General features: G+C 47.0%; 1 protein-coding gene across 4 annotated transcripts in view; it reads left to right on the top strand.

Moving 5' to 3' along the window:
• The window catches only part of LOC147109470 (uncharacterized), a 196,005-nt gene that overhangs the window by 111,911 nt on the left and 60,591 nt on the right, over positions 1–23,503 (top strand). The window lies entirely within an intron of this gene.

Genomic DNA, 23,503 nt, shown 5'->3' with positions numbered 1-23,503 from the left:
CGAAGCCGCAGCGAAAGGAACGGCGGAAATGCAACTAAAGGCGGCGGCACTCGGGGTGGACCAAATTACTTCAAGCACAACAAAATGCTACCGTTGTGGGAAGACAACGCATGACCAGAATCAATGCTGGTTTAAGAACCAAGAGTGTAGGAAGTGTGGCAAACTGGGTCACATCGCGAAGGTATGCCGGTCCGGGAAAAAGACCAATAATCAAAGGAAGCCACCACCAGAAAAGTACAACAAGGTACACAAGGTGGCTGAGAAGAGTTCAGACAAACAGAATTCAGACTCAGACCCAAACAACCAGGAGCTGGGTAGTCTGAGAATTCACAATGTGGGTAAAGAAACGGATCTACAGGCCATCTGGGTCATACTAAAAATAGCTGGAGTCCAAGTAAGAATGGAGCTGGACACTGGATCAGCTCTATCAGTCATCAACCGAAGGGACTACCACCGGCTATTCTCTCTCATACCTTTAAGAAATACCAAGTTCGTATTACAGACATACACGGGGCATAACGTATACCCCGTGGGGAAAATAAGAGTCAAGGTGAGAGATAGGGGTAAAGAACACCCAAGAATGAACTTGTACGTATTATCTGAGGGAGGACCACCACTTCTAGGACGGGAGTGGATTAAGAAAATAGACATGGAATGGCATTACCTAAAAGCCATAATGAGGGAGGACTCGGTGCAAGCTATTAGCTCAGATTCTGAAATGGATGATGATAAGACCAAGTCGGAAATGGAAGACAAGGCTAAAAGGGACTTGCCGACGATGGGAAAGAAAACGAAGACATGCAGAAGGACTTATGGTACCAAGAAGAATAAAGCTGCAGAGCAGAACTCCAGGTTGACAGAGAATTCTGAGCCTGTTCAAGCAAAGGATTCATCCATGACGGAAGAACACCAAGCTCGGACGCAAACTTATGTCAAAGTACGACAACAATTAGAACAGTTGAGTGACCGTCTCGTACAGGAGATGAAAAATATGGAAAAGTTCTGGGACACCGAATGGGGGAACCTGGAAAGACTACAGAGACAGCTAGCTCAAGCAGAGAGCGACCATAGAGCCATCGTGGTCAAATACCAATCACATTCCCCTGATGCTGTTCAGGAACTAGAATATTTACAGAATGAACCAAAGGAAGAGGAATCTTCAGGGAGCCAGGATTTTATTCCAGTTCTTCTCTACGACTCCTTACAAGCAGAGTGTGAGAAGTTGAAAGAACAGTATGAACAGGCCCAGGCTACAATTCTGGAGGGGGTTAACTCGGCAGCCTCCGAAAAGCTAGTTTCAGTAGAAGCATATGAACAACTAAAGGTTGAACATGAGCAAGAAGTCCAAAGGCTGCAGGAAATTCTTGATGAGCTCAAGGCCAAGACAGACTCATCGATAGAAGCTCCATCCATAGATGAGCAATTAGAGGTGAAAATCATGGCAGAGCATGAAAGACAGGATGTCCAAGAACTTATAAAAACATTGAAGGACACCCAAGACAAGTATGAGGCGGCAATGACCGAGGTTCAACAACTTGAAGAACAGATTCAACTGGGAATCCTTTCAGTGGAAGAACAGGACACTGTAAGAATGGTCCCTGAACATGAACTAGAGAGCATCAGGGCGCAACTTTGCCGAGCGCTGAAAGCCAAAGTTCAAGAGGAACGTAAGGTGGAAGTACTGGAGAAAGAGGTGGATGAAATGGAGAAGACTCTGATCCACCGTGTTCCCAGGGAAGAGTTAACGGTCGGCCAACTCCTTCATATGCTGAAGGACAAGACTCGGCAAGGGGAACAATCTGAACACGAGCTTCAATCTTCAGGGGGAACGAGTTTGGAGCTCTCAAAAGTCACGGAGATAGCTGAGGTGGCAACACAAATTTTACAAGGATGCCAAAAGTACATTGAATCACGTCAAGGTGAACAGAAGAATGTGGAAACCGTTATTTCAGTAGAAGGGTTAAATAGCCTGAGAACGCAATTACCGATGGAAAGGAAGGTATTGAACTCACAAATGAGGTCCGTCGTGAAGGAATGGCAGATAACCCAGGAAGAGCGGGATGAATATGAATGCATGAAGAAGGCTTTTCAAGAAAGATGTTTAGGGAAGGAACCACCGTCAGCTAACGTCCAGACGGGTGAGGAGGAAGAAGAAGTCTCTCTCGCTGGCCTAACTCAGGACGAACCTGAATATTACCATGACCTGTTGAGTGACACTGAATATTACGAGGATGTGGTCTGCCCAGCTTGTGATGAAAACTCTCAAAGTGCTGAAATCCGGAGGAAGCACTTAAGGTCTAAGGAACATAGAGAGTTGGTGGCGCTACAGCTGGCAGCCGAGAAAGGAGCTCCGAGAGTTTCAAAAAGGCAGAAAAGAAAAAGAAGAAGCAGAAGATAATAACTGTCTAAAATATTAGCACTTCTACCATTCCAGGCGGGACATTACGAAAGGAGCTAAATTAGTTGAAAAACTGGAAAATGTCAAGACAGCCAGTTGGTTGTAAAAGTCCGCACTGCTGGTTCAACAGGACGAAAGTTCAAGCTGTTACGTCAAGAAAAAGGCTATGGAGGAGTCACGCTAGCCAGGTGAACCGGCTACACCAAAGAAATGTTGTTCGGAACGAGTCAAGATCAGAGACTGAATCTATGAACTGTTTCCGCAGAGACTGAACCTGCCGTGAGGTCGGGCGCGACGTCGCGAGCGGACTGTGCAGAAAGCAGCCGGTCGGCCTTTTCGGCTATGTCATTCAGGTCCGTGGAGCCAGACTCCACAATGAGCGGGCGGATGCTGGCGGGGAGCTGCCGAATGAAAAGCGTGCGAAAGAGGGCACCGGGGTTTTTGTCGTCCGAGAGGGACAGCATGTGGGAAAGCAGGTCTGATGGTGAAGCGTCACCAAGGCCGGGGAGGTCAAGGAGTTGGCAGTGGCGCTGGTAAGAGGATGTTTGAAATTTTTTAAGGAGCGCAGCCTTCAGATGTTCGTACTTGCCGTCCGGTGGTGGATTCTGCAGCGCTGCCTAAACCTTGGGGACTGTGGTGTAGGTGAGAGAGGAGACGAGGTAGTCATACTTTGTGGCGTCGACTGTAATGTGTTTCTGCCGGAATCTGGACTCAGCTTGAACAAACCAGGCTTCGGCCAGGTTCTCCCAAAAGTCCGGTAATTTAACCGTGACTGCGTTTGTATCCGCCATGCTAGCTTAGGATTCGTCCTGAGCGTCGGGGTCACCAGTGTTGAGATACCGCGGCAAACGTGGGAGTCGAGACCTGAGCTAGTAAAACACAACTGCTTTTATTCTACCTCATGGCAAAGAGGAACTGGAAAAGCCCACGCATCCACTTAAATACTTCCCAGACAGGAAGTGCTCCCGGCAGCCTGTCCCTGCGGGAAACAAGTTGCTGGAGGAAAGGGCCCCCGGCTGGGGGTGTCTGCTTAAACTGTCCATGCCGCCGTGAGCGGATTATGTCCAGTGGTGGCGTGTCGCCACAATGGCAGGTTTTAAAACACAACCTAGCAGAGATCAGATAAACATCCAATCCAGCTTCTTTCACTCTTGCAGCTAATAAAATCATCTGAACCCTTCAGTGAAATTGTAGCCTTACTGCTTACTGTCAGTAATCCATAATTTGATACATTAAATTACCAGAACTTTATTTGTAGGGGAGGGGAAATACTCTGAGACTTATGGCTGTAGTTCCAAGAAAGCCTGCAGAGTGGCATCTGTGGCTCTGGTGCAAGCAGATGTGCGAGGCTTCTATGATCTACTGTGGTTAATTAAAAAAAAGTATTCCCTTTAAATCACACAAGGTCCATGGGAAACTAAACTCTACTAAATTTCCATTCAAATTTCTTTTTAAAATATCTGATTGTGACAGAATCCATGTATATTCAATACTTTATTCTTGTCACCAATTGTAGCTATGTTAAAAACAGAAGGAAATTTAAAGCAGCTTTTAGTGAGGAAAAATGGATATAACATTAAAGTGATCTATCTTGACTGTAGTTTAAACTTGTAGAGAAAGCTGTTCAAAATAATTTCATCCACTTTCTATTTAAAATTCAGCTTTGTTGCTGCACGATACTGCTTGGACCTGTTGGTACAGATGGCGACTGATTTCCTTATGTTTCTTCTAAACTTGACTGAACTGGATGTTATTTTGAAGACATTTTGTGGCTAGAGTGGTGCAGGTTGGAACACCTACATGCGTGCCAGGCTGATGCGATGCAGGAGTTTATTTCTCCAATAATTCGGAGGAGAACTGGTGCTTCTCCTTGGGGAGGGAAGGAAAACCAATAGATCGTACGAAATTGACAGACAGGAAAAGACCAGCTGGTCCATCAAGCCTGTCCCACACCATGATGGCCGGAGCACCATGACTAAACACTTCCTTTCCCCCGCCCCACAACCATGTAATCTCCTGGAAGAGGCCAAAAAAACAGAAAAAGCCAGGTCCAATAAGGGAAAAAATACTCTGGAAAATTCCTCTCCAACCTTCTGTATGTTGCAACCTCTGCCCCAGTCAAGAAGCGGTCCAGCTCCCTCTTGAAGGCATGCACAGAGAGCAGGCATCCACTGCACGTATTCCAGAGGCTGTGTGCGTAGCTCAACAGCTACCTGCAGTATTGCTGTGGATCCAAGAGGAGCACCCTTGCTCTATATTACAGCAAGTAAAAAAACAAAATTGTACCTGTTCTTCAGTGGCCTCCAGCAGTCCCATTAAGATGTTTTTGATTAGCATATTCAAGGGGCCAACGCCCGTTTTAGGTGGGCGCCCCGGGCACTTCTGCAGCAAGGGATTGGGTGCAGCAAGTTCCCCTCCAAGTCACACAGCATCCTGACTTGGAAATATTTTGCAGTTCCTTCACTGTCGCTGGGTTAAAATCCTGAAACTCCCTACCTTCACCACACGGACTGCAGTGGTTCAAGAAGGTGGCTCACCACCACCTTCTCAAGGGCAATTAGAGATGGGCAATAAATGATGGCCTTGCCAGCGACGCCCACATCCCATGAATGAATTTAAAAAAAGATCATGCCTGGAAATTGGTCCCTCTATGTTTTTTCCCCCAGCCTATATTGATACATTGGCCCAGAACTTGGTGTCGGGGGCTTGCCGCGCGTGCAAGCCCCCGATGTGCACTCACCCTGCGCGCCGACATCTGAAACCTGGCCCGCAGTGGATTTCCTTTCAGTGGCCAGGTTCTGATGTCGGCGCGCTGTGCTAACCTGACCCAGCAGCGTAGTTAGTGCGATGTGCCGGCTGGGATCAGGTGAGCACTGTTCAGCCAATCAGGGGAGGGGAAACTTCATTCATAAGTTTGAGAGTAAGAACTGTCAAACTCATGAGAAGTACTGCACCCCAAAACACTACTTAAACTTTAAATAAAATTTAAAAAAACATCCCAATCATTAAATTAAGTATAAATAAGTTTAAAAAAATAAATTAAACAATAATTTTGTTTTTTGAAAAAAATAAATTTTTAATAAAAAGGGTCTAAAACTAAACTTACCTTATTGTAGATTCTTTAAAATAATAAACCTGTGGAAAAAAAATTTCTAAACTGCACTAAAACACCACTTACCTGCAAAAATAAATACTTACGTGTGCTTTTTACAAGCGTAAAGACCGGAGGCCTTTACACATGCGCAAATCCCCCAAAACAGAGGAAATCCAAGACGCACGTGCTGACCCCTACAGCGCATGTGCTAGCCTCTTCACCTCTTGGGTTAGAGGAGAGGAAATGCTGGTTTTCAGCGCATGCACTGTGCATGCTGAAAACCAGCATTTCCTCCGGCCAGACGCGTGAGTACCCCTTCCGTACTCACGCGTTTGGGGAGGAATTACTGCCCCAATAGTTGCCAGTTAGAACTGGTTTTCAAACTGCAGGCTTGAGGGAGAAGCCAAGCCACATTCAAATAAACACACACTGTGTGATTTGTTCAGTTACATGTTTGAATCAAACAATCAGCTATTTAAATTTACAACTGTTCGGGAATACATATGTGTCAGAGTTGATTTGCAAGAATCTGTTTAGAAGTTTTCAAGAGCTAAGTCAGGCTAGTTCAGTTTCCACAGTGTGTGAAAACTGTAAGAGAAGAATCAGTGTAGATAAAATATTAATTCAAAAGAATAGTAATAGAGATTGTGATCTGTTATTTTCCCTTCAGGAGCTAGGTAATATAACTCTTATGTTATATTACTGTTATTTTTTTCCTTATTCATCTTTTTAATAAATTCGCTTGATAGTTTAAAACCATTACACAGCCTGATGCAATACCCTTCCACTTACCAAAAGATGGGAAAAGAATTTTTGGAGGGGCAGGTTAATTCCAGTAGCTAAAATAATTCTCTGAAAGGTTTCATGATCACGATACTAAAAGCTTACCTAAGTGGGAGTTGAGAATCGCCTGTCAGAGTAAGGTAAAATATGGGAACAGTAAAATCAGGAGTAAGGAGGGCAGAAAAGAATAAAAATATAACAAGCTATTGAACTAATAATGAATAGTGCACTAAAGAAAAGACGGCCCCACTGTACGTCTCCATAGATGGCGGTGAGAGTTTCTCGAATGGTCAATAGCTCATCATAGAAAAGTAGACAATCCTCCTTGTTAGTCTTCTTAGACAGTGGCTCCTATCTGTAAATCACCAGGCAGGCAAACAGAGCAATACAAAAAAAGCAAATTTCACTGGTAAAGGCAATATTTGACCTGGCTGTTTCCACTTAAAATACTGTTAAGTAAGAAAAAATGATTTGTGCTGAAACTTAGTAAAACAGATGGAAAATTAAATGTGGTAAATTGATGATACACTGACCGTATTATTGCTCTGTACTTTAGCCAACGTCTGCAAATGCGAGACAAGCATCTAGTGTCTGTTCTTAATATTGTTTCAAAAGCATTACTCTGATTAGAACATCCTGTACTGGATAAAAATCCAGACATGATCTAAGAAGCAAGAAGTCAAAACGTGCCATTTTGCTACTTTATTTTTTCTAATTATAATATATGATAATTACATTCCTCTTCGTAAAAGTAAGGGGGTAGATTTTCAACTTGATGCCCAGGTTGTAAGACTGGCATCGTGGCTCGGCCACCCATTATAGAAATCACCCCATTTTCATTGATGTGGTGCTGTTTACAATGAAAAATCAAATTAAAACACGACCCCCCCCCCCTTCCAGTAGTTCATGACTCTCCTCCCCACTTCCTGCAGCAAGAGGGTGTGTTGCTCTGGCTTCCCCCTCCCCCCACGAGATAGCGCTCATAATTTTGGTAGTTAATTTAATTTTTGTGAATCAATTTTGAGATTGTATGATGCATTTCTTCTGCTTTGCTGAGTGCCGTGGAAATATATGCAAAGTCACTATTCCTTGCACAGTGAGAGAAATTGTGCATATTTGGAAAATTATGAAGATAACCATGTGCTCAATATTTCCAGGAAAGGATTTAAAATAATTTCTAATCTAAACGACATTGGGATTCCTTGAACAGCCTATACCAGTAGATTAATATAAAAATGAGGTGACAACCTGGGGAAGCTGCAACACAGGACTACATGCATGCTACAGACAGGGCTAAGCGATCCCACAATTAACGGATCAGATCAAAGCTCTGCAGTCCTGCCACATCCAGTCGTGAATGGTGGTGGACCATTAAACAACTAATGGGAGGAGGAGGCTCCATGAATATCCCCATCCTCAATGATGGTGGAGCCCAGCATGTGAGTGCAAAAGACAAGGCTGAAGCATTTGCATCCATCTTCAGCCAGAAGTGCCAAGTGGATGATCCATATCGGCCTCCTCCATCACAGAAACCAGTCTTCAGCCAATTCGATTCACTCCAAGTGATATCAAGAAACAGTAGCGCGCACTGGATACAGCAAAGGCTATAGGCCCTGACAACATCCTGGCTGTTGTGCTGAAGACTTGTGCTCCAGAACTCTAGCCAAGCTCTTTCCAGTACAGCTACAACACTGGCATCTATCCGACAATGTGGAAAACTGCCCAGGTATGTCCTGTCCATAAAAAGCAGGACAAATCCAATCCGGCCAATTACCACCCCATCAGTCTACTCTCAATCATCAGCAAAGTGATGGAAGATGTCATCGACAGTGCTATCAAACGACACTTACTCGCCAATAACCTGATGTTCGCTGATGACTGCACAGTGTTCAGTGCCATTTACAACTCCTCAGATAATGAAGCAGTCCATGCTCGCATGCAACAAGACCTGGATGACATTCAGGCTTGGGCTGATAAGTGGCAGGTAACATTCGCACCACACAAGTGCCAGGCAATGACTATCTCCAACAAGCGCGAGTCTAACCACCACCCCTTGAGATTCAACGGCATTACCATCGCCGAATCCCCCACCATCAACATCCTGGGCTCACCATTGACCAGAAACTTAACTGGACCAGCCACATAAATACTGTGGCAACAAGAGCAGGTCAGAGACTAGGGCCTAGAAATTCAGTGGGCTGCGCCACCCGTTAGCGCCCAAAGAGGGCACTTAGTGGGTTTTGCGCCACTGGCCACGCCTCCGGCTAAATTTAGCGGGGTGCTAATGGCGGCGCTAGCCGTTAGCACTGCGCCACCACCGATGACGTCATCGGTGTGCGCAGCGCCCCACTACCGCCCCGATCGCCAAATTTGGTAGCGCCCCCTGCTTTAACGCCAGTCACAATTTGCGACCGGTTCAGGGGGGCCTACCTGTGGCGGTTGAGGTGCGGGGCGGCCATTTGTTTTGCTGGCCGCCTGCCAGCACCTCTTTGTGCCACCGTCCCCGGCCTCCTGAGCAACCCCCCCCCCCCCCGCGGAGTGCCGACTGTGTCCCAAGAGCCCGGCACTTCTCCTCTGTGCCGGGCTCTTTTGCCGGCACTCACGATCTTAGACCGTGCTGCAGCAGGCCCCTCCCCTTTTAAGAAGGGGAGGAAGGCCTGCAGTACCGCAGCGTGCCGTGCCGCAGCGTGTGGTGCTGCGGCACGTTGCGCTGCGATTTTCAGTTGCAGCGCCCCAAGAGGGATGAGGGGCGCCTCGAGTCGCGCTGCGCTTCCGTTTGGGGCGCTGGAACTGAATTTCCGGCGGGCGTTCGCGACTTCTTCCGGGGCGGTACTACCGGCGCCCCGGGGCGCCAGTGAATTTCTAGGTCTAGGTATTCTGCGGCAAGTGTCTCACCTCCGGACTCCCCAAAGCCTTTCCACCATCTACAAGACACAAATCAGGAGTGTGATGGAATACTCTCCACTTGCCTGGATGAGTGCAGCACCAACAACACTCAAGAAGCTCGACACCATCCAAGACAAAGCAGCCCGCTTCATTGGCACCCGATCCACCACCTTAAACATTCACTCCCTCCACCACTGGCGTACCGTGGCTGCAGTGGGTACCATCTACAGGATGCACTGCAGCAACTCGCCAAGGCTTCTTCAGCAGCACCTCCCAAACCCGCGACCTCTTCCACCGAGAAGGACAAGGGAACACCACCACCTCCAAGTTCCCCTCCAAGTCACACACCATCCTGACTTATGGTATATTGCCGATCCTTCATCGTCACTCGGTCAAAATCCTGGAACTCCCTACCTAACAGCACTGTGGGAGTACCTTCACCACACGGATTGCAGCAGTTCAAGAAGGCGGCTCACCACCACCTTCTCGAGGACGATTAGGGATGGGCAATAAATGCTGGCCTTGCCAGCGACACCCATATCCCAGGAACGAATTTTTAAAAAACCAATTTATTCAAACTCTTAATCAGTTAATTCCTGACAGAGCATATTTAATTCCAATAATGAGTGAAAGAAACTTAATAGGATTCAAGAAACCTTCTGGAACTTGGAGCTGTTTTAAATATTATGCACAGTGCTTTTTTCGAACCCTTGACGACAGCCAAAATAAACAATTTTCACAGAACTGTAATTGAATCCACTTTGCTATGGAAAATCATGGGCTAGGCCTGAAAAGTTTCTTTAGCAAACTCACTTTGCTATGATGTTATGAGTTTCTGGCAACAAAATTTCTCTTGTGCTCTCTCATTCTTTAAATGCCAAGTACCACTCCTGCAAGCGAGTTCTTGCTCACCATGAACCGAAGTGTTACCTTATACAAACAACATTGAATAAAGTACCAGTGCCCAGGATTGGACGGAACACCCTTGTCACTATAACTTACTCATTGGAAATGGCACAAGCTCTCTAGTCTAGATAACAGGTGAATAATTGCTCTGTCAAACTGAGGATATGAGGTTATAATCTACAATCAGGTTTATTAAAAGTGAAAATTAAACTGTAGCAGATTGTTTAAGCACAGCAGATATAAAGGATTTAAAGGAGTCAGTGTTTGACTAAGTCTCTAGGTTTTGAATAATATATTTTGCAAATTTAAAGGTTCTGTGTAACAGAATAACTTATCTCAGATAACTCTTGCAATGATACATTTATACATGGGACAGTATTGCCCAACAGTGTTCCATTTTCTGTTCTTGCTCTCCTAAACTCAGCTGAAACTACTTTGCAAGGGCACCAAGTTTGCTGAATAAGGCCAGTTTTACGAGACTCCACTGGTGGCAGGTACATGTTGGAAAATCAAGCCCTGAGCTCGCATGCCCAACTCATGGTGAGCCCATATTTCTGATGTGCGATTTTGCTGGTCTGAATGAGGCTGTGCAACAGGAAGGACCGAGTCTCATTTCAGTGGTATATTTAGGCAAAAGAGATCCCATCTTGATAGTCACAATTTCAGATGAGGCTCCACCTACAGCTCACACCTCACTCATGTAAACTGGGAGCATGACTGCTCAATGGGCCTGGCCTGCTTTGGAGTGCCTCTTAAAGCAAGGTTGCAGTTGAAGTCCAGTTTTTTTTGGTAGTGAGCATTTCTATATTCGTGCATAGAACATCTTGCATATTTCTATTTTTCTCTCTATTTCTGCCCTTTTGCTGGAGTCATCTGTTTGCAAATCAACATTTTCCTCAGGTTTTCCAATTACTGGAGAAGAAATTGGACCCCACTGTATTGTTATTTGAGCACAGACTGAGACCAGAAATCACCAATTTCATGCGCTGTCTCCCATGCCCCAAATTGGGTTGGACAATTTTTCATGCACCCCTGTAGGCCGGCTAAAACAAGCATTAGGCTCCTTACATTTGTAAGTGAGTGGCCTGTTTCAGGACCCCTCTCCTAAATTAGACGGCACTGAGTGGAACAGGTGCCAGGCCACAACAACCTTGTACGTGTCCTCTAGTCAACAATAATTTAAAACATAGCATTGATATGGTAGAAGTGCTGTGAAGGCTTATATATTCATATAGATTTTAGGTATTGACAGAATAGTGTGTCACAGAGCAGCAGGAAAGATAAAAACCCAGCTGTAGCCAAAGAAAATAGATTTTATGATGGATATGACACCAGAACATTTTAATTAAATTACTTAAAATGATTACCATTAAAATGTTATCTGTTATGTTTCTGGGCACTCAAATCAAATTTGAATTTAGTACGGGACTGGGTGGCACAGTGGCGCCTCTGAGACCCAAAGTAATGGGATGAAAGTCTCCAGCTGACAGCTGTATGGGCGTGTGTACATTGAGTTTTGGCAGACTCTGCCAAGTTCCTACCCGGTGAGAGACAATAGCAAAGAACAGTCCATAATTCACACAAACAATGCCGTCCTTTGGATGAATGTAAAAAGTCACACAACACCAGGTTATATAGTCCAACAGCTTTATTTGAAATCACAAGCTTTCGGAGCACTGCTCCTTCTTCAGGTGAAGTGGAGAAATGCATAAAGACACAGCTTATATAGTCAGAGAATCATGTCAGATGTTTACAGGTAACCTTTCCAACTGCCATTAATCACACCTCAGCAGAGAGATAATCACAGCAGTCAAAGGTGTGAATGGTGTCCAAACAGGTCAGTCAGGGAAACATTACATCAAAGAACAATGAGGTGGGGTCACAAGGGGTCAAATATTGCAGATGCTGGGGTCTGTATGAAAAACAAAAAAACAGACAAAAAACATTTTTTTTTTTTTTGGCTGGAAATCACAGCAGGTCCGGCCGCATCCGTGTAGAGAGAACAAGCCAATGTCGACTCGAGTCTGGATGACCCTGCATCAGGTGGGGTTACATGTAGCGTGACATGAACCCAAGATCTCTGTTGAGGCCGTCCTCATGGGTGCGGAACTTGGCTATCAGTTTCTGCTCGACGATTTTGCGTTGTCGTGTGTCTCGAAGGCCACCTTGGAGAATGCTTACCCGAAGATCGGAGGCTGAATGTCCTTGACTGCTGAAGTGTTCCCCGACTGGGAGGGAACACTCCTGCCTGGTGATTGTTGCGCGGTGTCCGTTCATCCGTTGTCGCAGTGTCTGCATGGTCTCGCCGATGTACCATGCTCCGGGGCATCCTTTCCTGCAACGTATGAGGTAGACAACGTTGGCCGAGTCACATGAGTATGTACCATGTACCTGGTGGGTGGTGTCCTCACATGTGATGATGGTATCTGTGTTGATGATCTGGCATGTCTTGCAGAGGTTGCTGTGGCAGGGTTGTGTGGTGTCGTGGTCGCTGTTCTCCTGAAAGCGACCACGACATGCTCTCATCCCACGTACTCCCCGCGTGGGAGACTTCTACTGCCTCCCAAAGATACACAAAGCCAACACACCTGGACGTCCTATCGCATCAGGCAACGGAACCCTGTGTGAGAACCTCTCTGGATATGTCGAGGGCATCCTGAAACCCATCGTACAGGGAACCCCCAGCTTCTGTCGCGACACTACAGACTTCTTACAGAAGCTCAGCACCCACGGACCAGTTGAACCAGGAACACTCCTCGCCACGATGGACGTCTCGGCACTCTACACCAGTATCCCCCACGATGACGGCATCGCTGCGACAGCCTCAGTACTCAACACCAACAACAGCCAATCTCCAGACGCCATCCTACAACTCATCCGCTTCATCCTTGACCACAATGTCTTCACCTTCGACAACCAGTTCTTTACCCAAACACATGGAACAGCCATGGGGACCAAATTCGCACCCCAATACGCAAACATCTTCATGCACAAGTTCGAGCAAGACTTCTTCGCTGCACAGGATCTCCAACCAACGCTATACACCAGATACATCGACGACATTTTCTTCCTATGGACCCAGTGCGAAGAATCACTGAAAAGACTACACGATAACATCAACAAGTTCCATCCCACCATCAAACTCACCATGGACTACTCCTCAGAATCAATCTCATTCCTGGACACACGAATCTCCATCAAAGATGGACACCTCAGCACTTCACTCTACCGCAAGCCCACGGACAACCTCACGATGCTTCACTTCTCCAGCTTCCACCCTAACCACGTTAAAGAAGCCATCCCCTATGGACAAGCCCTGCGAATACACAGGATTTGCTCAGACGAGGAGGAACGCGATGGACACCTACAGACACTGAAAGACGCCCTTGTAAGAACGGGATATGACGCTCGACTCGTCGATCGACAGTTCCGACGGGCCACAGCGAAAAATCGCATAGACCTCCTCAGAAGACAAACATGGGACACAACCAACAGAGTACCCTTCGTCGTCCAGTACTTCCCCGGAGTGGAGAAACTACGCCATGTTCTTCGCAGCCTTCAACATGTTATCGATGACGACGAACACCTCGCTAAGGCCATCCCCACGCCTCCACTACTCGCTTTCAAACAGCCGCCTAACCTCAAACAGACCATCGTTCGCAGCAAATTACCCAGCTTTCAGGAGAACAGCGACCACGACACCACACAACCCTGCCACAGCAACCTCTGCAAGACATGCCAGATCATCAACACAGATACCATCATCACACGTGAGGACACCACCCACCAGGTACATGGTACATACTCATGTGACTCGGCCAACGTTGTCTACCTCATACGTTGCAGGAAAGGATGCCCCGGAGCATGGTACATCGGCGAGACCATGCAGACACTGCGACAACGGATGAACGGACACCGCGCAACAATCACCAGGCAGGAGTGTTCCCTCCCAGTCGGGGAACACTTCAGCAGTCAAGGACATTCAGCCTCCGATCTTCGGGTAAGCATTCTCCAAGGTGGCCTTCGAGACACACGACAACGCAAAATCGTCGAGCAGAAACTGATAGCCAAGTTCCGCACCCATGAGGACGGCCTCAACAGAGATCTTGGGTTCATGTCACGCTACATGTAACCCCACCTGATGCAGGGTCATCCAGACTCGAGTCGACATTGGCTTGTTCTCTCTACACGGATGCGGCCGGACCTGCTGTGATTTCCAGCCAAAAAAAAAAATGTTTTTTGTCTGTTTTTTTGTTTTTCATACAGACCCCAGCATCTGCAATATTTGACCCCTTGTGACCCCACCTCATTGTTCTTTGATGTAACGTTTCCCTGACTGACCTGTTTGGACACCATTCACACCTTTGACTGCTGTGATTATCTCTCTGCCGAGGTGTGATTAATGGCAGTTGGAAAGGTTACCTGTAAACATCTGACACGATTCTCTGACTATATAAGCTGTGTCTTTATGCATTTCTCCACTTCACCTGAAGAAGGAGCAGCGCTCCGAAAGCTTGTGATTTCAAATAAAGCTGTTGGACTATAACCTGGTGTTGTGTGACTTTTTACATTTGTCCACCCCAGTCCAACTCCGGCATCTCCACACCATGTCCTTTGGATGAGCTGTTAACCCGAGGCCCCATCTGCCTGTTCAGTTGGTTGTTAAAGATCCCTTAGTTGAAGAACATGGAGTATTCCCAGTGTCTTCACCAACATTCCTCCCTCATCCAAAAAAGAATGAACTGTTCATTCATATCATTGTTGTTTGTAGGATCTCACTGTGTGCAAAATGACTGTTGTTTTTCCTTACCTGCCTTTTCCTCTCTGGTATATTGCCTCACACCAAAGAATTGCTCTGCTGGGATTGTTACAGATGCATTGCAAAGTGGACCTATTGGCAGATCCTAGAGATCAGCATCATAAACCACTCGGAAGCATCTGGCCCAGAAAATTGAATTTGAAGCTCTTGCACTGCCCAATTCATACCCTTGCCAAGCCAACTATGTTAAGCAGCAATGAATGGGCTTGAGTGGAAATAAGCTAAGATCTGAAGTATAGAAATGAATGGGGACAGAAATAGAGGGGGTATTTCAAAGGCATCATGGAGAAAAAGAAAGGGGAAAGGGTACCACAAATCCGTAGAGGGCAGAAGAATGGAAGAGAAAGCGACATGAAAAGTGACATTTCAGAGATATGGAATGGGTAGAGAGGAACTTTGATGGCAGTTGGCACTGAGAGAGAATGACCTGTACTGTCGAGGCCACATCATTTTTAAAGTTACTTCGTAGTTTAGGACCTCTACTAAGTCAAATATTATCCCAGAATGTGTAATATAATATTACTTGGAATCTGGATATAGTGCAAATGATCAATGTTACTGGCTAAACACTATAGCAGAAGGCAAGTATTCTGTGATTCTCCCATTATACGGTGATCTCCATTTTGTTCCATTATGGATGTCATTTAATTCAGCAAATCTTTCATTAACAGTTTGCTTTTAATTTAAAAACCTATTCAACTTTTTAAATCTTAGAATAGTTTAAAAGTTGAATAATTAGTCCCAATTGGAGCTAAGGCCCTCTAATTCTTCTTGTCATTGTTCCTGTCTCACTTGCCATGGTGCAGTGTAGGTGAATAATTATCTATTTGTAGCATGGGACTAGCAGATAATGACATGAAATTCTTCATGTGGAAAACAGATTGTGGAGCCCAGCAACAACTTAACTTACTGGGGCAAACAGTATAAAAAGCTAAAGCCCGTAATGCAATTGAGTATTGGAATTCATGATCTGAGTGCTAAATCTGCATGATCACAACAAATTAATCCTACAGTATATATAATTTTATGATGGTGTTTTCTGCTTCTCTCCTCCTGTAATTGGTGTGTGTAAGAAGTGGATGGAGAGAGACCATGCGTGTGGGTGAAAGGCAGCAGTTTTTTTCACAGTTTGAAAAATACATGCCCAATTTTCAATATAAACAGTTGCCTGGAGGACATTTGGAGAATAACAGCTGGTTCCTCATTTATTGACCTAAGTTCGGGGCAGTACTGAAGGAGTGCCTATTACTGTCCCTCGGATGAGATATTAAACCAAGGAATGGTCAGTTGCTCCAGATGGATGTTAAAATGCCATTGTAGGAATTGACGAATTCCTAACTAATAACTGAGGTCGACTCAGGAGATCAATCAAACAGCTCTTTAATGTAAGACTAAACAAGTTCAAACAGTTTGATGAGATCGATACAGGAGAGTCACGAAAACAGGTCTTAACAAGATGGAGATTCCACGAGGACTGCCTGGGCAGTCACGTGGTTTGCGACATGACATCATCGCGTTTGCCCGCATTTTTCCGTGCTCGTAAAGGGGCCACGCCCCGTGCATACAAACACTATATACAGAACAAAGTAATGTCTAACACAATGGTACAGGCTTAGGCTGGTGTTAGAACATCGTTAAAGGGAATTATGTACAGTTGCCCAGAGTCATTCAGTGGCTCTGCCACATGTGCCCCCCCCAGAATTCGCTTTAACGGACAAAGTCAAACGATGAGGGGGTCTGATGAGCCTGTCGTAACGGCGATGTGTGGCCGACCCCGTCTCGGCAGTTGTGCTGTCTCGACGGGGCGGTCGAGGTCCAGATGTGCCGGCTTTAATCGATCGACTGAAATGTAGTCCGGTTTACCACCAACATCTACCGTGAAGGTTTTGTCCCCTGCCTCCAACACGCGGAAGGGACCAGTATATGGGGCCTTGAGTGGATCCCTATGAGCATCGTGGCGAATAAAGACGTATTCTGCCTTGTGAAGCTCCGTTGGAACGTGCGAACTGTGCAGCCCGTGGTGCGAAGTGGGCACCGGCGTGAAACATCTGGCCGCCTCTTGGTGACTAGTAAGCTGGTCAGACGCGGACCAAGGCTTCGTCGATTCTGGTAGGAAATCCCCTGGGACTCGCAGCGGTTGACCGTACACCAGCTCCGCGGATGAAGAGTGAAGGTCTTCTTTGGGGGCCGTGTGAAGGCCCAACAGGACCCACGGTAGCTTGTCTGCCTATCCAGCTTCCTGGAGGCTGGCCCTCGGCAGCTTTCAGTGACCGGTGGAACCGTTTACAGAGACCATTCGCCTGTAGGTGGTAGGCTGTGGTGTGGTGTAATTTGACACCGAGTCCTTGGGCCACTGCATTCCAGAGTTCAGAGGAAAACTGTGGTCCCCTGTCTGAAGAAATATCAGCGGGCACTCCGAAACGGGCGACCCAGGTGGAAATGAACGCCCTGGCCACGTCCGCCGAAGTAGTGGATGATAGGGGAACCGCCTCTGGCCATCTGGTGGTGCGGTGAACCATGGTCAGGATGTGTGAAAAACCATGGGAGGGTGGGAGTGGACCCACCAGGTCCACATTGACATGGTCAAACCATCGCTCCAGAACTGTGAAGGTGGCCAACGGAGCTTTGATGTGACGCGGTACTTTGGCTTTTTGGCAGACCATGCAGGTGTTGGTCCAGTCGCGGACATCCTTGTGCATGCCGTGCCATACGAATTTCGCTGACATCAGCTTCTGAGAGGCCTTCATTCCTGGGTGTGACAACCCATGTATGGCGTCGAACAAGTTGCGGCGCCAGACGGCCGGTACGACGGAGCGAGGGTCCCGTACGGAGACGTCACACGAGCGTGGTGCCTGCCGCATGGAACTTGACGTCGGCCAACTGGAGGCCAGTGCCGATGGTTCTGTACGCCTGGACTTCTGGGTCTGAGGCTTGATCCGCTGCCATGAGGGCGTAATCGATGCCTAAATGAAACATATTGACGGTCGCGCGGGAGAGGCAGTTGGCCACCAGGTTGTCCTTACCGGCCACGTGCTGTATATCCGTGGTGAACTCGGATATGTAGGTCAGTTGACGTTGCTGTCGGGATGACCACGGTTCGGCGGTCTTGGCCATGGCGAAGGTGCGCGGCTTATGGTCCACGAAGGCGGTGAAGAGGCGTCCTTCCAGGAGGAAGCGAAAATGGCGGATTACCAGAAAAAGAGCGAGCAACTCCCGGTCGAATGTGCTATACGCTCTCTCGTTCCACCGTAGTTGACAGCTGAAGAATGCCAACGGCTGCCACGTTCCGTTCGCCCACTGCTCTTGCATGACACCAATTGCGTAGTCTGACGCGTCGGTGGTGAGGGCGATGGTGGCTCCTGGTAGTGGGTGCGCCAGCATAGTCACATTGGCCAAGGCGCTTTTGGTGTCGGCGAACCATCCAGTCTACCGTATCTTTGCCAGTCTTGCCCTTGAGGGCCTTGTACAGGGGCTGCATGAGTAGTGCTGCCTTAGGCACGAAACGGTGGTAAAAGTTTACCATGTCTAGGAATTCCTGCAGGGCCTTAATGGTTTGCGGGTGTGGAAAGGATGTCACCGCCTCTACCTTCGCTTGTAAAGGAACCGCTCCCTCTGAAGTGATGCGATGCCCCAGGAAATCAATTTGTTGCAGGCCAAACTGACACTTGGCTGGGTTGATAATCAGGCTGTGTTGGCTGAGACGTTGAAAAAGGGTGCGAAGGTGACAGATGTGTTCTTCTTTAGTGGGACTGGCAATGAGAATATCATCCAGGTAGACAAAGAGAAACTTGAGGTCCTGCAGCACGGAGTCCATCAGGCGTTGGAAAGCCTGGGCGGCGTTCTTTAACCCAAACGGCATTCTTAAAAACTCGAAAAGGCCGAATGGGGTGATGACTGCAGTCTTCTGGACATCTTGGGGATGAACGGGGACCTGGTGGTAGCCCCGGACGAGGTCGACTTTCGAGAAGACAGTGTTCCCTGCCAAATGGGTGGAGAAATCCTGGATGTGGGGGATCGGGTACCGATCAGGGGCGGTGGCGTCGATAGTTGCTGCATGGCCGCCATCCGCCGCCAGGCTTCGGGACGATATTGAGTGGTGAAGACCAGGGACTATTCGACCGGCGAATAATCCCTAACCGTTCCATGGTTGTGAACTCCGCTTTTGCGACCGCCAGCTTGCCAGGTTCCAGGCGCCGGGCCCACACGTAGACCGGGGGGCCGTTGGTGGTGATGTGGTGTTCCACACCATGTTTCGTGGCTGTGGAGGAGAACGTGGGTCTTGTCAGGTCGGGGAATTCGCCGAGCAGGCGAGCGAACTCATCCGGAGCCGGAAAAGCACAGGCGACGGTGCGCGACGTAGTGTTACTGCGGTAACAAGGGATAGAATGAAAAGTTGCCGCGTTGATCAACCGCTGGTTCCTCACGTCAACCAGGAGGCTGTTGCCGCACAGGAAATCCGCGCCAAGAATGGGTTGCGAAACCTTGGCCATCACAAACTCCCAGTAAAAACGTTGGCCCCCGAAACACAACTGCACCCGCCGTCTGCCGAAGGTCCGAATTGCTCCGCCATTGGCCACTTCAAGGGCGAGGCCATGAATCCTGGTCTGCACATCGAGGGCGGACGCGGGTAATATGCTGCACTGCGCCCCGGTGTCGCACAGAAAACGATGACCGCAGAGAGTATCGGTGATAAACAGCAACTTACCCGCGTTGCCGATCACCATCGCGGCCGCGGGGCGCCCGTTAGACCCGTTCCTCGGTGGTCGTAGTTTTTTTGGGGGGAAGCTGCAGGGAGGGCGGCAACGTCTCGCTTTCGCGCCGAACTGCGCATGGTAGAAACACAGCTCAGCAGGCTGACGAGCTGGGGTGGCGTCTGTGGGGGATGGGCGCCTCGTGGCGGCGCAGTCCTGCTGAGTAACCGCGAAAATCTTGTCCGCCTCTGCCGCGAGTGCTGCACAGTCCTCAACTTCGGATCTGGCCAGGGTGGCTTGCACCTGTTCCGGTAGCTGGTTGAGGAATATTTCATGGAATAGGAAGCATTCCGGTTCGGAGCCAAGGAGTGTGAGCATTTGGCTCATTAACTCCGAAGGCTTGGAGTCCCCGAGCCCGGGCATAGCGAGCAATCGACGGGCGCGCTCCGCTTTAGCGAGCCCAAAAACTTGCAGCAACCGCGCCTTGAGGGTTTCATACTTGCGCTCCGTTGGAGGGTTCTCGAGGAGGCTGACGATCCGTGAGGCGGTAGAGCTGTCGAGTGCGGAGACTCCATAGAGATATTTGGTCTGATCCACAGCGATGTCCCTGAATGAACCACGAGGTCGCTTGCTGCTCCCAGAACTGCGGTAGCTTCAGCAAAACAGCGTTGGCCTCCATGCTGTGTCCTTTTTGTGAAAAACGTTCACAAAAAACGGGGTCACCAATGTAGGAATTGACGAATTCCTAACTAATAACTGAGGTCGACTCAGGAGATCAACTAAACGAGTTCAAATAGTTTGATGAGATCGATACAGGAGAGCCACAAAAACAGGTCTTAACAAGATGGAGATTCCACGAGGACTGCCTGGGCAGTCACGTGGTTTGCGACGTGACGTCATCGCGTTTGCCCGCGTTTTCCCGCGCTCGTAAAGGGGCCACGCCCCGTGCATACAAACACTATATACAAAACAAAGTAATGTCTAACACAGTGGTACAGGCTTAGGCTGGTGTTAGAACATCGTTAAAGGGAATTATGTACAGTTGCCCAGAGTCATTCAGTGGCTCTGCCACACCATCCTACTAGTCAGAGAAGAGCAGAGAGCTCTTGTGGTGAACATTCCTCCCTCAACCAACACCATCAAAAACAGGTTAACTGATCATTCATCTCATTACTGTTTGTGGGACCTTGATGTGTGCAAAATGGCTGTCATGTTACAGAGCATTAACATTACAATATAATTAATTCAATTAAAAGTACTTTAGGATATTTCTAAGAGGTGTAATAAGGCACAGCATGAAGGGAAATTCTTTTATATTTGTATTTGACTGAACAGTTAGAGTACTGTTTTTCACATACTTCTGTTTTTCATTTTACAATCCTACTTTGTGGAGTAGCTATTTCTCTCTGGCCCTTATATATTGTACAGAGGTGTTGTGATAATGTTTTAACATTCTCTTCAATTCTCTTCCCTTATACCTCCTTTAATAAAGGCAAAAGTTGATGCTGTGATATGGTTCTATTGGCAGCAGTCACCTTAGGGTACTTTGATACATGCCCATTTTTAATATGGAGCTTGGACAGTGTTGATGCACCATTTGATTATTTGTGCTGTGGTACTCACGCTCAACTCTCTGCTCACCCAGCATCCACACACATTCACTTCCAGCAGGGATTGCTATTAGATGAAGGAATCCTGGCCATATTTTAGTTAATCAACATGAGACATTAAGGTCTTCTTCAACCACCCTAGCCCAGGGAAGCTTATGAAAAATTGTTGTATCTCGACAGCTGTCCAGCTGAGATCAGCTAACTCAGACACCAGATCAGGCATCCGAGCTGCAACGTTCCTGATCTGTGTGACTTCAGTGCCATGTAATAATATATCTAAGGGGAGCTGGACAGAAATATATTTAAATTATGATTTTAACTATTCATCCAGTAGCACAAATTTCCAATCACATTGCTGAATAAGATTGTCAATTTAGCAATGGGCATTATATTAGAGATTATAATGAGAGGCTGCTGCATTTTCTTTTTATAGAACATGTCTGTACATATAAGGGTAGATTTTACAAACATTCACTCCGGACACAGAGCTTCACAAACCAGGAATTTGGGCATGGAAGCTATAAAGGTTTTTCCATCCATTTAGACAGAAAATCCGGAGCCTAAATTCCCGATATGCTCCAGTCACATGTAGCTCTAACACTTTGTAAAATCGACCCTATATTTTGCGAGTGGAAACAAGTTAATTATTTACTAGGTCAAACTGCAGTCATCATATCCAACTGTTATATATTCTAGCTCTCATTTATTATATTAGGTTTTTATTTGAATAAGACCTTAATGGCTCATATTGATTAACTAAAATATGGCCAGTGCTATCGTATATCAAGCTTCACTTCTAACCTAATGGAGATAGATCATATATAGCAAAAACAAAGAAAATGTATTTTTCCTCATAGTGTTATATATAAATTTGGCAGTCTGCCACTGTTTAGAATTATAAGAGAGGATTATGTTGGATTTTGTTTCTTTCAGGAATTAGGACTGGCTGCAGCTTAGCCTCTACTACATTGGTATTAAATTAAATGCATTTCTGTCTTAGAGTTCATCCTTTAGCTGTTGTGACTTTGGAGTGACTTCCAAATCAATCAAATCAAATTCCCGTCCACAGATTAATGATTATTTCAAATTTGTTTCGATGGAAGTTAAAACTATTAAAATAGGAAAGTCAGGCCATTGCCAAAATGATTGCGTAAAATACCCCCAAAAAACGATTGTGTTGCTTACTATTGTTTTCCGCTCTGCCTATTATGTCATTTTATAATTAATATCCTGCAAGATAAGGCAACAGTGATATCGCGGAAGGAGAAAGTTGCCTCTAGATTGTCCCACCCTTTACATTGTTTTAATTTTTATTTATTCATTCACGGGACGTGGGCGTCGGTGGCAAGGCCAGCATTTATTGCCCACCCCTAATTGTCCTTGAGAAGGTGATTGTGAGCCACCTTCTTGAACCGCTGCAGTCCGTGTGGTGAAAGTACTCTCACAGTGCTGTTAGGTAGGGAGTTCCAGGATTTTGAACCAATGACGATGAAGGAACGGTGATATATTTTCAATTCAGGCTGGTGGGGAACTTGGAGGTGATGTTGTTCCTATGCGCCTGCTGCCCTTGTCTTTCTAGGCAATAGAGATCGTGGGTTTTGAGAGGTGCTGTTGAAGAAGCCTTAGCGAGTTGCTGCAGTGCATCTTGTAGATGGTACACACTACAGCCATGGTGCGCCAGTGGTGGAGGGAGTGAATGTTTAAGGTGGTGGATGGGGTCCCGATCAAGCGGACTGCTTTGTCCACTACAATCAGGCTCCAGCGACCCCGCTCATAGGAATATGAATAGGTAAACAAGCAGAGAGGCCTGGCACTGGTAGCTAGTAGCACTCATCGACCTTGGTCTTCTTCATCATCCCCTTCTTCATTTTGCTCCTGCAATTCTTTCTCCTGTGGCAGCTGCAAGGCTTGGCCCCTCTGAATAGCCTAAGTGTGTAGCATGCAGCAAACCTCTACAATTCTGGAGACTCACTCGGGGCTATACTGCAGGACTCCACCGGATCGGTCCAGGCATCACAACCTTTGTTTGAGCACACCTAAGGTTTGCTCAATGAGAGTTCTGGTTTGAGTGTGGCTCTTATTGTATCAATGCTCAGTACCTGTGCCTGGGTTCCTGACAGGAGCCAAGAGCCAGGTGTAGATGGGATACCATCTGTCTCCAAGGAGCCAACCTAACGCCCACGAATCAGAGTTGAAGACAGGGGGGGAATTGAAGACTGATGCAGTATAAAAGCTTTATTACTGACCCAATGTCAGGAAAAAGTTGGGACTTCATAAGACTTTGGTTAGACCTGCACTTTGAAAGCAATTTGCTTA

Source organism: Somniosus microcephalus, chromosome 12 (genome assembly GCF_052327205.1).
Source record: "Somniosus microcephalus isolate GS21.2 chromosome 12, FLI_Smic_1.0, whole genome shotgun sequence".
NCBI classification, from domain to species: Eukaryota; Metazoa; Chordata; class Chondrichthyes; order Squaliformes; family Somniosidae; genus Somniosus; species Somniosus microcephalus.
This window is presented reverse-complemented; position numbering and strand designations above follow the sequence as displayed.